Here is an 18,752-nt window from a genome sequence, read left to right as displayed (position 1 = left end):
AGTGGTGTAATTCTCTTGTGCGTCTGTCAAAGTTCTGCTAGCATAACAAATCGGCTGAAAATGATTCTCTCTTCATTTTCCAAGAACTGCACTTACTGAAAAAAACACGCATCACACATTAGTTAAATGCTTTGCTATTTTAGAACATTAAGCGCATCTAAACATTCCTAAATGAAATTAAATGGCACATCTTTTTATATCAAATTAGTTAAAGGCTTAGCTATTTTAGATAAATCTTTGATAAATCTTCTATAGAACCCAACATGTCCTATGAAGTTTCCAATAGCCTTAACTGAATTAGGGGGAGGTAATTTTTCGATGGTTTCAACTTTCACTTTATCAACCTTGATCCCTTTACTAGAAATTTTATGGCCCAAAATAATCCCTTCTTGAACCATGAAGTGACATTTTTCCCAATTAAGCACAAGGTTCATTTCCTCACATCTCATCAAAACTTGTTTTAAAATATTAAGGCAAAGAGGGAAAGAATTATCGAATACTGAGAAGTCATCCATAATTACCTCCATAATATATTCTATGAGTTCATCAAAGATAGCTAACATGTAATGCTGAAAAGTAGCATACGCATTACATAATCCAAAAGTCATTCTTCGATAAGTAAACGTACTATATGGACATGTAAATATCATTTTCCTTGATCCTTCGGAGCTATTGGAATTTGAAAGTATCCAGAATGCCCATCTAGGAAGCAATAATACCTGTGACCAGATAATCTCTCCAACATTTGATCCACAAATGGTAGAGGAAAATGGTCTTTCCTTGTAGTATCGTTCAACTTCCTATAATCAATGCAAACTCTCCATCCCGTGATTGTTCTTTTAGAATCAACTCATGCTTCTCATTAGCCACAAAACTCATGCCTCCTTTCTTAGGAACAACCTACACAGGACTCACCCAAGTACCATTTGATATAGGATAAATAACTCCAGTATCTAGAAGTTTAATTACCTCAGCCTTGACAACTTCCTTCATGTTGGAATTTAGCCTCCTTTAAGCTTGCACACATGGCTTATACTTATCTTACATTAAAATTTTATGGGTGAAAAAATAAGGGTTGATCCCTCTAATATCTAAAAATTTCTAGGCTATAGCTCTTTTGTGTTCCTTTAACACTTGTAGTAACTCATCTTTCTCATTCGACTTTAAATCTGAAGCAATAATCACCGAAGATGTAGAATTTTTCCCATGAAATGCATACTCAAAATGGTTTGGCAATTGCTTCAGTTCTAATTTGGGAGGTTCTTCAATAAAGGGCTTCAATTTTAGTTTCTTTACTTACCTCAATGGCCTCATAATTTTTTTGTCTCAGTGGAGACTCATTAGTATCTAGGTCAATTTTCAACTCATTTATCACAGCATTATCTTCATCGACCTCCTCTCCTTGAACAAGACACAGTTCCAATGTATCCTTATGAACAATTTCCTTCAAAGAATCTTGAATAGCATGATTAATAAAATTGATAAAATAACAGGAATCATCTTACTCTCTATAAAATCACATGGCATCATAAATTTGAAAAATGATCTCAACATCACCTACCCTAAGCACAAGTTTACCATTTCCCACATCAATTATAGCTCCAACAGTGGCCAACAAGGGTCGACCTAAAATTAAAGGCACCTCAATGTCCTCATCCATGTCAAGTATAACAAAATCAATAAGGAATATGAATTTATCTACTTTAACAAGTACATCTTTAATAATACCCTACGATATTTAACAGATCTCTAATTGAATACTCATCCTAGTGGATCTTTGTTCCCCAAGACCAAGTTGCTTGAACATTTTATAAGGAATCAAATTAATATTAGCACCCAAATCAGCCAATGCTTTTTTAATGTTTAAACTACCAATAAAATAAGGAAAAGTAAAACTTCCTCGGTCTTTTAGCTTGGTCGGTAGTTTATTTTGGAGAATGGTTGAAAACTCCTCATTGAGTTCCACAGTAGATAGTTTAAAAAATTTTGCATATGTGGGCATCTATGAAAGAGCTTCAACAAAAGGTAAGTTAATATGTAATTATTTAAAAAGTTTAAAAATTTTACCAAATTGTTCATCCATGTTGTCTTTCTTCAAGTTTGCTAGGTATGGTATCGGTGGTCTGTATTCTTTAAGTACCGGTGTTTGAATTTTTTTAGTTTTTGCCACTCCATCATCTTTCTTATCAGTTTCTTGTTCCAACTTCTTTTCAGGTTTAGACAACTCCTTTCTATTCCTCAATGTAACTTCCTTAACATGCTCTTTTGGGTTGGAGTTACATTGCTGTCTTTTCTTATAAGCTACCTTGTTGTCTTTTCAAAACCAGCTTAGCAAGTTGTCAAATCTGATTTTTAAGCCCATGACTTGATGCTTGTTGATTTTTCAAAGCTATCTCAGTGTTTTGAAATTGAGTTTCTGACATCGAAATAAATTTGGTTAACATCTCTTCAAGGTTCAGTTTTTTTATTGATAATAAGGTTGCTGAACACCCGGAGGGGGTTGTGACCTTTGATTTCCTTGACTACCCCATGAGAAATTCAGACGGTTCCTCCAACCTGCATTATATGTATTATTATAGGGATTATTTTTAGATCTAGAATTATTACCCATAAAGTTGACTTGAAGGGTGAATATTCTGAATTAAGCATCCCCTCTCCATTCGCATCGCACTGCATCACTGGATTCACCTATTTAGACAAATTTAAACCATCAATTTTCTTACCAAGAGCTTTAACCTGATTAGCTGGCATAGAAATCACACCAACATCAAAAACTTTGGCTGCTTTTGTAATGACCCGATAGTTAGGGGTGTCAGAAAATATAGTTCCGACACTCTGTTTTCATAAATCAAACTCGTAAATATTTAATTAGTAGGGTAGCTAATTAATTTTTGGAATAGTGAATTTTGTGAAATTAGAAGTTATTAAGGTACAAGGACTAAATCGTGTAAAGGTTAAAAGTTGAATTATAGATTGAAATAAAGAGAAGGGACTAAATTAGCAAATTTACCATTTATTAAAATGGTGGGAGGTGGCCGATTATGGTTTAAATAATTTGCATGTGTATATGTTATATATATTAAAGTAACTTTAATAATAATAATAACAATAAAATGAAAACATAATAAAGAAATAGAAAGAAAGATGAAACAATTGCATGCAAATTAAAGAAAAGAAAAGAAACAAAAAAACAAAGTGGCCAACGGCAGCAAGGGATCCAAAATTTTAAATTTCAATTGGTTAGTCAATTTAGTCCCATTTTCTTGTAATTTTTATATTTTTGGAATCTCGGTACCTAGGGCTACCCGACCCATGTTGTAATTTTTAGTATTGTTCAAGATTTTAGACGTTGACATTATTGAATAGTTTAAATATTTAGGACTAAATTGATAGATTTTTAATTTAGAAATGGAAAAGGACTAAATTATGGAATAAATTATTGATTTTGAGCAACAAGGACAAATTGTGAAAAAATCAAAATTAAGGGGTCGAATTGGAAAAGAGGAAGCTAAATTTAGTTTAAAGTGAAATTAGTATAAAGATATAAAGTTAAATGTGAAGGTTAAAAACTAGTCTCGGTTTAGGGACTAAATTGAAAAATAAGAAAAATATAGTGTAAAAATTGAAATTTAATGTGAAACTTAAATGCGTAATATTAATGTGATTTAATTGTTTTATTCCGTAGCTAATGTCGTATCTGAATTCTCGAGTAAAAAGGGGAAGGATAAAATCAATGTCGAATAGCTCGAAATTCATTATTTGTGTTTTTATAATTCGAATTAAATAGTAGGTTATTGCATATATAATTGTTTGCATATGGTAAGTATTTGAGGTGAGTACTTTGGTAATTTGGGATTGAATTAAATTCATAATTGAAATGAAATGGATTGATTTTGTATATTATGAATATATGTGTATTGAGAAAAATGTGATTATTATCAAATTAAATATATGCTTATATGTGATGATATACATTCATGAAATTGAGACATTGGTTGTATTGAAAAGTGAAATGAATCCTTCTTAATTGTAATAGGCTGAGTCAGATATAGATGGCATGCCATAGGATTGGAAGAGTTCAAGGATTACTTCGATCTCGAGTCAATGAGGCACTAGGTGCCAATTTGCTTCGGTTTAACCGATGAGACACTGGGTGTCAATTTATATAGCGCTGGGCACCCTTATTACTTTGGATTTATCCGATAAGGCACTGGGTGCCAAACTGGTGTGTTGGTTGGATCCGTGTATCTGTTCGAGTTTGTGTTGTGTTAATATGGGAAAGTAAAATAATAATTTGTGTGATTGATATTGAAATTGCAAATATGAGAATGAATATGAGATAAGAAAATATTGAAATGGCAAATATGAGAAATGAAAAATGAAATGATGAATTGAGATGTGAAACTTGAATGAATTCAAGTATTGATCAAAGATATGAATCATGCCATTGCATGAGATGATATATTCAAATGTTAAATGAAATGTCGTTGATATATACTTATATATTTGAACATGTGAAAATCTTAGTAGATGTGAATAAGGAATGAGCAAAAATTATATTATTGAATTGAAACACATGAACATAGCTTACTTTTTGCATTTTTCATTTTAAATACTTATATCAAGTTTATGTTATTTAGATTATAGAAATACCACTAAGTTTTACTCAGCGTGTGATTTTGTTTTCCGTGCGCAGGCTAGGTACTGTTTGAATTATTGCCAACTCAGCTTCAAATCACAAATCCCGAGCTCAAGTGTGGTGATATTTCATTTTGTAATGGCATGTACCAAGGGAGTCTTTTGTTGATATTGTCTATAAGTTATGATTATCTTGGTTGCTAGTGAAATGATGCTTAAATGTGTATATGGTTGTGGTTGAGGCTATGTTGGTATGTTAGCCTAGTTTATATTTGGTATGTGTTAGATTAAAGTTTGGTAGCTTAAATCGCTAAGTGATATTCCAATTATGTTAAATGTGATATGAATGAAAGTCTTGAATGTTTGATGTATTGTTGATGTATTTGAAAATATAAAATGTAGTACCAATGAGGGTACATTGGTTAGGCATATTAGGTGATAAATTCGGTGTATTTTGGGCATGTTTAATCGTGTTTTGAATAGGTTAAACGATTAGTAATTGAGTTGCTTAGTGCCCAAGTAAGTAGTAAATGGTAAACTTGAGTTTTAAGGTGCTTTTAGGTGCACACGGCCTGGCCACACACGCGTGTGTCACACATGGGCAACACACATGGGCATGTGTCACATACGAGCAACACACATGGGCGTGTGACCCAAGTCAGAGAGTTACACGGCCTGGTCACATGGGCGTGTGTTTCAGCCGTGCGAGGCACACGGCCTGGCCACACGGGTGTGTAATCCCTGTAATTAATTTTTTTAATTATTTCCTATACTTCCAAAATTGTTTCAAATTAGTCCCTGCCTGTTTTTAAACTACTTTTAGGGTGTCGTAGACTCGTAATAAGGTTTGTAATAGTAGTTTTTACTGTGAATTGGAATGGATTAACAAACCTATATTAGGTGCACTCTACTAATATTAGTGAAGATAAATTAAAAAGATAATCATAGATAGAGTATGGACCAATATTTTGATGCTAATAATCAGAATAGTCTTGTATGTATCCAAATTTTGACTTTCTAGAAGGGATAAATAGTGATAAGAGTGTAGACAGTGGAAGACTAAGTTTAGGAATGTATAAATAGTGATAACAGTGTAGACTGTGGAAGACCAAGTTTAGCATTGTATAGCATGATTAGCTATTTGATTATACAAGACATCATTATAGAAATATTATATTAGCATATATTTCTCCATGTATGACACTACTATGATTTAGATTGGCATGATCTGCCCTTGAATGTTATGACAATATTAGTTAGCTTGTACTATAGTTTGCAATGTAATTAACTATTCTAATTGGTTGTAATGTACGTGACCCTAATCTGACAACGGAGATGGGTTAGGGGTGTTACAGCCTTGATAGGTTTTACTCTCATAACCTGCCACTGATAATTATTCAGTGTCATCTCCTGAATAAATTCTTGAGCTGCCTCGGTGTTTTGTTATTTAAAGTTCTACCAGCTGCTAGATCAATCATCTGTCTAGTTGAGGGGTTAAACCATTGTAAAAAGTTTGAATTTGAAGCCACAAAGGTAATTCATGGTGAGGACACCTTCTCAATAAATCCTTAAATCCGTTCCATGTATCATAAAGAGTCTCAATATCAAACTGAACAAAAGAAGAGATGTCATTCCTCAACTTAGTTGTTTTAGCCGATGGAAAACATTTTAACAAAAAATTTTCAGTCATCTGCGCCCAAGTAGTGATAGAACCTTGTGGTAAAGAGTTTAACCACTATTTTGCCTTTCTCCTCAATGAGAATGGGAACAACCGTAAGCGTATGACATCATCAGTAACGCCATTGATCTTGAAAGTGTCACAAATCTCCAAAAACTTAGCCAAATGAGAATTCGGACCTTCATCTTGCAAACCATCAAACTTAACATATTGTTGCACCATTTGAATTGTGTTCGATTCGATCTCAAAGTTGTTTGCATTAATAGTTAGCCTAACAATACTCGATTCAGCTCCAATTAGAATGGGCTTATCACAATCATACATAGTACAAGGGGCAAGACCTACAAGAGGTAGTTGATTATTTTGATTACCACCCATCTCCAAAGTAATATTGTTTTTCTCGTAATCGTCTACTGTACTTTGTTGATTTTACCTTGCTTCTCTAACATCTCTACGATTTCTGTAAGCAGTTCTTTCAATCTTACTATAAAAAATTATTGGTTCCAATGGGTTTCCTCTAGTAATAAACCAAAAGAACCTATCAAAATCAAACAAACAAAAATATAAAAATTAAGTTAAAAAATAAATGGCTAAAATAATAGAAATAATGTTTTTCTAATATTTTAGTCCCCGACAACGGTTCCAAAAACTTAATGTCCATGAAACCAACTAAAAATACGACAAAGGCAAGTGCACCTATCGATAAATAGTATAACTATGGTGAGCAAAGATATTTGTTCCCATGAGGACTAAAAGTACTAGTAGTTACCATCTTTTTATTATCTAATTAACAAATGAAGTGATTGAATTAAACTAAAATGAACAAAATCAATTAAATAAGAACTCGACAAAGAACAAATCAGGAAAATAATCAAATAATAACTCAGAAGAGAAACAATACCCAAGAAAGAATCCACCTAGACTACACCTGTCATTATCAATCTGAATTAAATAATTTATTCATTTAATATCTTGATCTGTAGAAATCCCTAAATTATGCTAATATCTCTCTTCAAGACTAAGAGCAACTGACTTTAGGTTGATTAATTGAAATTTCTTTCTAATTAAAACCCTTATTATCGCATTAACTCGATCTATGGATTCGCCTATTAAATTTGACTCTAATCTGGTAGATTTATGTTGTCCTATTTCTAGGATTACATGCAACTCCACTCAATTATGCTAGATCTACTCTTAAATAAGGTTTATTCCTCCTCTGAATTAAGCACATCAACATGAATTAATAATCCAAAAATATTAAATCAAGAATTAAGCACCATAACCAAGAACATGATTCAAATATTTACTACATAAAACATAAATCAAAAAACAGAATTCATCATAGTGTTCATCTCTCCCAAGTATTTAGAAAATTAGTTCATAATCGTGAATAAAAACATCTCAAAGTTAGTATAACCACAAGAAATAAAGAAACTCATAAAAAATTCAAAGAAATTAAAAAGAGATCTTCAATCTTGATAGAAATCTACTTTAGAGTCAACTTCAATGGCATTTTCTGAGTTGTTTTCTTCAATATTCTCTAGCGGCTATCTTTTCTCTTCTTATATTTGGTATTTATAGGTTTTAAAATGCCCAAAAAACCTACAAATTGCGTTTTTTCGCATGCTCGAACTGTGAATCACAAAATCCACACAATCTGGCACATGGCGTGTGTCTAGCCCGTGTGGGAAGGCCCAACCCATCTGCCTCTTCAAATCTACTCAAATTTTCTGATTTTCACTCATTTTGCTCCCAAATGCTCTCCTAAGTATAGAAACATGAATTTAAAGGATTAGAAGCATAAAATTCACCATTTTGCATTCATTAATCTTCCAAAAATGCGTTAAGAATGGGATTAAAACATGTTACTTTTGACATTTATCACGGACATTTACGCAATAACAACTTAAACTTTTCCCATGCCTCCTCATAGAGATTTTCTCCTCCAATTTTTCAAAAGTTCACAATATATCGCCTCAATGTTCACTCAGGTTCAGGATCAGACTTGATCAGATCACCTCTACTTCGAGTCATGCACTGCAACAAGAAAAATAACAAAATTACAGAAAAGAAACAAAAATAAATTGCAAGAAATTCAATTTGTATCTATAATTATCAATGTTCTTCCTTATCCTAATATCATGTAAAATAACCAACAATTTAATCTTAAGCTGAAACCTTCCCGACAACGACGCCAACAACTTGAATGCGCCCCAAGGTGCATGTGCCTGGACTTATGCAAGTGTACAAGTCAAAATTGTAATATATTTTTATTACAAAAAATACAGGAAGTATTCTGAGGATCGTACCTAAGGGAGGTTTGTTTAAAGTAGATTATTAACTCAAATTACACACTAACAGGTCTAAATATTACTGCCATCAAATCATAGTACGACAAAATTGAAATATGTGGATTGAATAATAAGATAGTGGAAAGAAAATACCAAAATAAAAAATCAATTAAGCAAGCAAAACGGTAAATCACTTCTATGTTCATGATTAACATGAGTCTAGGGTTTTAATTAATTAACTAACAATTAACCTAATTAATACCTTTCAACCTATAATTAGATTAGTTGATCGACTTAGTCTACTTATCTTTTGACCTGATAAACTAAACCAGAAGTTGATTCCTAGAAGACTATCATTTCGGCCTTATCTACCTAAATAACTTTCTAGAGTCATCAATTCTAGGGTTTATTCCACTTAATCTACTCCAACTAACTAAATGCAAAAACCTAATTGTAACACCCCGTACCCGAGACCGTTGCCGGAGTCGGACACGAGGGGTTCACAGACTAAATTCGCTTACTATCGCAGTCCATTTTAAAAATTTCCAGGCAGTTGGCTAACTGCATCACTGTCACCTTAAAAATCATATCTTGAGTTTTACAACGCAAAAATTAGTTTCGTAATTTTTCCCTGAAACTAGACTCATATGTCCATCTACATATTTTTTTCTAGAATTTTTGGTCAGGCCAATTAGTACAGTTTATTAGTTAAATTCTCCCCTGTTACAGGGTGCGACTACACTGACCTTCATGCATTACGATTTGGATATCTCCCTGCACAGAGCTTCAATACTGATGCCGTTTGTTTCTATAGAAACTAGACTCAGAGAGGAATCTATACATATATTGTATGACTCCTAATTATCTCTGGTTAATTTATAATGAATTTCCAAAGTCGGAACAGGGAATCCAGAAACCGTTCTGGCCCTGTCTCACGAGAACCTGAATATCTCTTAACATACTATCCATATGATCGTTTCGTTACTTTCCTATGAAAATAGATTCATCAAGGTTCGCTTACATAATTTATTAACTATTTAATTCCATTCCTACTATTTTAGTGATTTTTCACATCCACATCACTGCTGCTGCCAGCATCTGTTTTTTTAAGGTAAACTTTACCTATTTCATGATCCTCCATGGATCAACTAGAGTTTGTCATACATATTCCAAAAGTGATCAAGAATAACCCTTCCCATGGCTAACCGTTACCAACATTTCCATACCTCTCGACGGACAACATACAAAACGATTATAATGCTATGATCAAAGTATATTTAAGCCATTTTCGCATGGCTATCCAAATTTACACAAAACCGAAGGGTACATGACCAACAACAAAAGGGTAGTCCTATCATGCCATTTCAAAGTTCAACCAAAATTGTACCAAAAGGGGCTTTGATAGTGTGGGAGACTTCGACTTCCAAAAATCCCGAGTTCGATAGCTGACGAGCCAAAATCTATAAAACAGAGAAACAAAGAAACGGAGTAAGCAATTTATGCTTAATAAGTTTTGAGCAAGGGATTCCAGCACAACAAAAGTATAGCATTCATGTAGCTAAACAGATAATTTCATATGCACAAATTTTCAATATCATACTTACTTCACATTGCCAACCCTTATATTCATACACAAAGATCAACTTAGCCAAAGACCGGTAGCTCATTTATCAACTGAGCGAATACTTATTAGTAATGGCTCAACTAATTCAAAGCACATACGAAACATACCTCAATGTTGGGATGTTACAAGCGTATTAACTGAAATTTTTACAGCAAGATCATTCATTCCCAAATCACGTACCTTCGGAATTTAACCGGATATAGCTACTCGTTCAAATGCCTTCGGGACATAGCCCGGTTATAGTAACTCGCACAAATGCCTTCGGGACTTAACCCGGATTTAGTAACTCGCACCAATGCCTTTGGGCTTAGCCCGGAATTAGTATCTCGCACAAATGCCTTCGGATCTTAGTCCGGATATGGTCACTTAGCACAAAGCCCTCGGGACTTAGCCCGGACATCATTCGAATAACCATGCACATTTAACAATAAATCATGCCACATTCGTATTTCATTTTCATTAGCAAAACTCAAACACAAGACACTTATCACTCTTGCAATTTCGGCTCAATAGCCACACACAAAGAGCATGATTTTAATTTGCTTAAAACATGATCTAATCAAATCATAATTTAAGCTCTATTACTCAAGAACTTACCTCGGATGTTGTCGAACGGTTTCGACGGCTATTCGACCACTTTTTCCTTCCCTTTATCGGATTTAGTTCCCTTTGCTCTTGAGCTTAATTCAAACAGATTTAACTCATTAAAGTCTCATTTTGCTAGCTTATGGCCGAATATGACAAGGAGTTTGATAGGTCATATGGCCACCTTTTAGCTCAAATACACAATGGTCATACGCATTTTTAATCACATCAAGCAATTTAATACAATTCATTCGAACATCAAAAGAGAATCTCAAGGTACTTAGCCCATATATACATTAGACACTAGAGTCACATATGTACGAAATCACGAATCGAATTCAACATACTAGCTAATATTTCCCCTTAGCCGAATTTTCTAAGTCAAGCTAAAGCCATCAATAGGCTACCTATGGCCGAACATACACATAACTTATGTACTTATTCATGTGGCCGAACATACATGTCTATGTTGGGGCCGATTGCATCACAACACCATACCATTTCAATTTTTGGTCATGGTTAAACAAAGAACTTAATGTCTCACTCAAAATGATAAAAAGAAGATTCAAGAATCATCAATCCACCATCACATGTACCATTACAAAGCTTCACTTTTAGCATGCAAATGATATCAACACCAATCCACCTTGGCCGAATATCATCTCCATGACATAGTAAAGATTTGAACCATGGGCTATTTAGAACTCAAGCTAACTACTAAAACATGCATGCATCTCATGGAACATCATCAAACATACCTTAGTCTATCAAACCACCATAGCCGATTTCCTCAAAGCTCTTTTTCCTTCTTTTTCTTTCTCCTATTCGGCCAAGAACAACATGAGAGCTTTTCTCTTCTTTTTTTTTTTGGTCATGCATGAGAATGATGAACACATTTTTTTCTCTTTGTTTTCTTCCTTCAATTTCTTATTAGTTTATTGCCCATGCTTCTTATTTTATTCTTCCATTAACACAACATGTTTCATGACATGTTTTGCCCATGCTTCTTATTTTATTTTTCCATTAACACAACATGTTTCATGACATGTTTTGCCCATCATCCCTTGTCATGGCCGGCCACTAGTACTTAAATGGGGGGAAATTGACATGCAAGTCCACCCCTTTGATTACATGCACTATTAGGCCACTTGCATTTGCCTAGCACATTTCTAAATTTTCTCACATAAGTCCTATCAACTAATTCACATGCAATTAACTAAATCGAAGCTTAAAACTTTCACACATTTATATTCACATATTTTAGGCAATAATTATCACATTCAAATAATTTGGTGACTCGGTCTAGCGGTCCCGAGACTGCTTTCCGACTAGGGTCACTTTAGGGCTGTCACACTAATTCTAAATTTAACCAATTCCACTTCAGTTCATCGTCTCTTCATAAGCTTTTAGTTATGGCTCATTCTAAATGCAAGGTTCCCTAAATGTTTATTGAACATTTAGAAAATATAAAATAAAAAGTAGAGAATAGATGATTAGAATCAATAGATGTTGTCGTTTCCTTAATTCTTTAAACCCTTGAATGATTTCTTGATTGATGAGATTGACGAAGTAAAGATTGATAGAAACAAAATATAAAAGAAAGTAAAACAAAACTAAAATTGGAATCAAAAGAGTGTTTAAAAATGGACATAAATTCAGAACTAGATCTAAACCCTAAGATTAGAAAAATAAAGTTAAAAAACTAAACTAAGATCTAACTTCCCTAATGAATTCTTGAGAGTTAACATTTACAGTGATTAAGTTAGATAACCAAATTAGGTCAATTACAAGCTACTAAATATGTTAATTATCATTGTGCGGAAGAAAAACACCCTTAGCTGATAAATGGGCCTCGTTAGACCGGTGTCGCAAAATCCTATGGTTGTTGCAACATTGAATACTAAATGCTCTCCCTCTTGGTTCAAAGTTTTTTGTTGCGACATTGAGTGGTTGTTGTCATGACATTGATGGTTGAATGCTCCCCTTTTAGGTTAGAAGTTGGGTTTCACAACATTCTATAGTTGTTGTTGCGACATCAATGGCTAAATGTTCCCCTTTAGGTTTAAAATTGGGTGTCACGACATGCCCTCTGAATTTTGCGATAGAATTTTTTTAAATTTTTATGCTTTTTTTCTTATCAATAGTGTAAGCTTGTACAAATACAACTGATTGGTTAGGAGCATGTACATAGGTTGCTTGTATTTACAATAAATTTGGCATGAGGATAGGTGATTTTAAATTTTTTATTATTAGACTACTAAGTTGTATATATTACACTGTAAATAGGCATTAAAGCAATTAAATGTATCAAATGATATAGAAAATACAAGGAAACGAGCATGTTAGTATGAATGATAAATTGTGAATTTGTGGTTGTTTGGTTTATTAGAGTTGTGAATATTGAGATACCTAGGGATGACCTAATGCATTTTTTGGAATACACCCAGAGCTAAAAAGCTAACCCTACTATTTATCTTTAGTATCTATTTTTGAGCCAAAAAACACTTTTTGATGAACCTTCATACAAAACCCGAGCCAAAACATCAAATTGCACTTACCCTTTTCTTTGGTTCTGAACTAAAGGATTATAGACATCTGGCCATACGTATTGAGAGATAAGTAGATACATTATGGTGGATTTTGTAAAAGTAGGATGAAATAAGAGGGATTAGTGTGATATAGTAATTATAGGCTAGCCAATATGTGCAACAAAAGAAAAAATTCAAAAAGAAAATCAAGACGAGTAGAAAAAATACTTGAAAAGAAAAGAACTTGTGATTGAGATGTGTTTAAAAAAAATGAAAAAGTCACAAAATTAGAAAAGCTCGCTCATTAGTGCATAAAAAACTCGTAAGCTAACCATGGTTGCTACATTATGCTATAACTTTCTTTGTGGAGAAATAAGGAAGGTGAGAGAATGAGACATAAGGCGGTGAGCGGGAAAAGGTTCTAAGGGGAAGAATAGGGGACAATATGATATGTCAAACTATGTTTGTGCTTAAAATTATTTGATACCTATCATTCTTGAAATCCATATGAATCCTAAGCTTCAATACGTTACAAGTTGAAAAGTCCTATTTGATCCAGGTAAACTTGTTCATAATTTAAAATCATATTGAACAATTGCATTTATGAGTATTTGTATTATGCTAGGATAATCAAATTACTTTTATAATTTATTGATGGTTTCCTACATTTAAGACCCTTAATTCTTGTATACTTTGTAATTACTTGAACTTATATGTTTGATATAAAAAGTGGTAAGTCTGTTATATATCATGCTAAGATTATATGTGAGTATGAAAAACCTATTCATATGCTTCAAAGTTAACACTTGTACCATACTTGCTCAAGGGTTGTCATTTCATTTATTATTTTTATTTGTGCTGCTTGAGGACCAGCAAAGACTTAAGCATGGGGGAGTTTGATCTGTCATAATTCAGTGTAGCAGATTAAACTAGTTTTCACACTTTAGGAGCTTGAACATAAGAATTTTAGTTACGTTTTAATTACTTTTCAACAAGTTTAGTTAAGTGTAATAAAATGTGCTATTCGAGTCTTTTATTGACCTTAGAGGCCGAATGAGGCTTAAGGGTGAGCTTATACACTTTGTAAATGTGTAGGAGACCATTAGAAGGCATAATAACTCAGTATTGGTCGCTAGGTTGCAACATAGAGCATTAGATGTCAACATAGGGAGCACAGTTGAAGAAATCCAAGATTGCCTTCAATGTCGCGACATAGCCTGAGGATGTCACGACATACCCTTGAAGACACCCTAAAGTTAAGCATGCTGCCCTCGATGTTGCGACACAAGACCAAGTGTGTCACGGCATCGCCTCTATACGGGAAATAAATACAAGCTAGGGGCATTTTGGTCTATACAATCCAACTTTAAACCTGGGAACTTAAACTGACCTAAGGTTAAGGACGACAATCATCCTAATTCTATAAATAGGCTCAGCTAACACATGTTATGAACACCTTTTTCCTTTGTATAATTTTCTCTTTAGTTTTAGACTTTAGCTTTTTTTCTTTTAGGGTTTAGACTTTATTTTAATTCTTGTTATTTGCTTTCAGGAAGAAATCAAATTTTGAAATTATTCCCAAACTCTGTGAGGATTTTGCGTTTAAAGTCAATACAATCGGCTTCTTGTAAACTATTACTCTTGAAATTGTTCTTTATGTTCATTCTTTCATTCAATTTGATACGGTTTACTATATCCATGAGGAACAATCCTCTTGTGGGGGATTAACGAGTGGAGGTATGAACAATTAACTATTTTGTAAGGATTTCTTAATAGATCAACTATTTAAGAAATAAAGAACCTAAACTCCTATGCCTAACAATCGTAGGAAGTCATCAAGGTGAGAATTAACCCAAAATTGGTATAGGCTATCCGTAAACACCTTAACCCTGAACTGGTCTGAACTATGACATCAAAAGATAAGTAGTTCTTACTGACTTAGTATTTCAGTGGACATATTAGGATATCCTACTAAGGTTTTGACTAGTTGATTGGATGAGAAAACCCAAAATGACAGTTGATCACAGTTACGAAAGTGAGCTAAACACCCATGCCAATATTTGATATATATTCTCTTATTTGATTTCTTGTTTTCATTTATTTTTCATTATTTCTTTTCTTCTTATTATATTATCATTTATCCAAAAACCTTTCTTTTAATCTTTCATATTATAATCTAACTAAATTATTAATTCGATCTATTTATGTGTAAGTTTTAATTAATTTAGTGCTCACCTCCCTTGGGTACAATCCTCGAAGTACACACTTACTTTGTTGTAACTATATTACAACCTGATTGATATACTTGCGGATACATATACCATTTTTCCACGTCTTTTGTGCAGGATTTCCACTCTAGACATTGGTATGTCCAAAGGCAGTCAATAGGCAAACCCACAACTCAAGCGGAACAAATTAAAGAATACTGCTAAGGTAGTCCATAGTGCCAAAACAATAGGGACTAGTGACAGTGGACTCCTTTGACATAAAAAAGGAATATAACCATAATCCATCTTTAGAGTTAACTATACGAGGAAATTTCAAGAACAATATTTTCTTTAAGGGTGGGGGAGTTGTAACACCTGGGTATCTCTATTGACTCGAAGTCCAAGAAAAGTTAGGACTAAATTGAAAGAATTAGCAAATTTTTGGACTCTATCGGGGAATTTAGAAATTTTAGTGGCCAAATTTTGATTCGGTTGGATCTCAATTCTGGTTCGGTTAGAATGGAACTGTTTGGTTCTATAGTGGGAGACAAAATGATTAAGGATGGAGGGTTGAGATGGTTGGTGAAGATTTTGCTTTTAGAGTATATATATATGAGAAGACAGAATTCTCCCAAATCTGTTTACAAATCTTATTATTTCCATAACATCATATTCTTCAGACATACTAAAGAAGAAAAGGATGTACCTAAAGGGAACTCTGCATTTCACAACAGATAAAAGAATTGAAGTATGATAGTAGAGGAATTTAGAAACTGGTAAGCTTCTTTACCTCTTTGTACTTATGGATTAGAGAAAGGGTGAAGCAATAACTTTTAAAAGCTTTTACCTAATTTTGGATTTTGGGTTTTAAAAGGGTTGAACACATTTAGTTTAACCATTAAATGGTTTCCATGCGTAGCTACTATGACAAAGAAGGCTCTGGCATTTGGGCAAGCTAAACTGGTAAGGATAAGGGAATTCAGGTGTGTTTTTATACCTTGCCAGTTATTTGTTGATGTTAGTAATGAATAGTTGTTAATGGGTTATCTGGCGTGGTGTATGTATAACGATAAATGTTATGATATACTTGCTTATTGTATGCGTGATATGGAAAGAACTTATTAAATGAATAGATGAAGTTAGGACTTGGGAATGAGAATTTTTGTTATGATATCTAGGCCATGTGGAGGAGACACGACGGTGTTCGAGCATCAAGGTTAGAAAAGGTGAAATGGAGGAATGGACGAGGGAATTAGAAAATCTAGAATTTCGTTAAAATTCCACCATCTGGGATTTTTTTGGAGCAAACTGCGATGTATAAAGCTTCGGGCCTTGCGGGGGGACACTTCGGTGTTCGAGCATCAAGGTGAAATGTGAAAATAGGTCTTTTGCAACGACACTGTGACAGCATTATTTAGGTTCCATAGAGCATCACTGTGATAGCGGTCAGTAGGCTCTATGGCCAAAACTGCAATGGCACTAAGGCCTTACGAGGTGACACCTTAAAAGATGTCTAATGTGTAAAGACCATCGTTTGGCTATGGCAATGGGGTGGTCCGTCAGGACAGTAAACACGTGAAAGTCTGTCAGGACAGTAAACATGTGGTATTTTGTCGTGATAGTAAACACATGGTAGTTCATCGAGACATTAAACACAAAGTAGTCCGCCAGGATAGTAAAAATGTGGTAGTTCACCGAGACAATAAACACGAGAATATCCACCAATATGTAAAAATATGGGGAATCACATTTGTAAAGTCTGTGGTTCATGAGAGAATTTTCCCATGGCAATAATGATTGGTGCCAAGGTTAAGTTCCAAAACAATTAGGATGAAAAGAGGGAGGGACTTTTTAGGTAAAGAGGTTTATATAATGTACGACAAGACGGTTCTGCCAGGGAAGTTGTGGGTCCCACACGGTTTATGTTGACACAAAATAGGCTGTAATAGAATAGAATCAAAAATTTGTGAATCAACATAGAGCTAGTCAAGAAGGCTGGGTAGGCTAATAAGAGTCTTGTGGGAGGAAAGGACTATTCAAGGATGAATGGCCAATAAAGTCCGACAGAGGATAATTGAAAATAAGGGTTCTTCAGAACCATGAGAAAATATTGATCCTTGCTCTGTCCAAGGTAAATACCGCATGTGATGAAGCATTTTAACGACTGTACGAAAAGGGTGAGTGCTCTGGGGGCCACATTGTAGGCATCTTTCCCTAATGAAAAAGGGAATGTATTCTAGTAGGAACCCGTTGTCATAACGTTGCCTACATAAGAGTACGGGGCCTAGTAAGCAAAGCTAGACACGGAAGGCCTAAATTAACCTTGATTCTGTAACACCCCTTACCCGAGACCGTAGCTGAAGTCAAGCTCGAGGCATTTCTTTACTTAACTTATTAGTTCGGGGCATAAAAATTTGCTTTTAAAATTTATCTCACTATTTATGATAAAGCTGTCCACTCGAGCAGCAGTCACTAAAACATTTATAACTCGAGCTATGAAAATCGAAATTTAAATCCATCCATAAATTTTCCCTGAAACTAGACTCATATATCTTCTTACCATAAATTTTTTAGAATTTTTGGTTTAGCCAATTACTACAGTTTATTAGTTAAAGTCTCCCCTGTTTCACCACTCGACTGTCCTGACCTCTTTCCACTAAAAATAAGTTTTCTCATTATAGGATTTTCATATGGTGTTGTCACTTGTTTCAACAGAAAATAAACTCAATAAGAAATCAAGAAATATAAATTAAAACTCATAAATATTTTTATACAATTTTTAGTGATTTTCTAAACTCAGAATAGGGGACTCTAAAAACAGTTCTGACCCTATCTCACCAAAATTCACATATCTCAAAATATAAAACTCTTTTTGCTAAACCGTTATTTTTCCATGAAAATAGACTCAACAAGATTTCATTCTATATATCATACACCCTCTAATTCATTTTATACTATCGTAAGTGATTTTTCAAAATCATGTCACTACTGCTATTTGAAATCTGTTTCTTTGCAAATTATTACTCATTCATGATTTCTATGCATAATTTATCACATAGACATGTATAACAACAAACACCTTCATACTTAGCCATTTTGACAACCATTCATCATTAGATATTTACACATCATTCTTTAGCAAAATCATAATACAACATTCAAAATAAGTAAGCCCCTATACATGCCATAGTTCAAACATAG

The 18,752-nt window shown here is 33.8% G+C and overlaps 1 non-coding gene across 1 annotated transcript; it reads left to right on the top strand.

The window, feature by feature from the left end:
* Nucleotides 1-6,173: 6,173 nt before the first annotated feature.
* On the top strand, nucleotides 6,174-6,280 carry LOC121214962 (small nucleolar RNA R71). The gene has a single exon (XR_005910697.1). It is a non-coding gene; the product is annotated as a small nucleolar RNA R71 (small nucleolar RNA).
* Nucleotides 6,281-18,752: the final 12,472 nt, after the last annotated feature.

The sequence above is a fragment of the Gossypium hirsutum genome, chromosome D02 (genome assembly GCF_007990345.1).
Source record: "Gossypium hirsutum isolate 1008001.06 chromosome D02, Gossypium_hirsutum_v2.1, whole genome shotgun sequence".
NCBI classification, from domain to species: Eukaryota; Viridiplantae; Streptophyta; class Magnoliopsida; order Malvales; family Malvaceae; genus Gossypium; species Gossypium hirsutum.
This window is presented reverse-complemented; position numbering and strand designations above follow the sequence as displayed.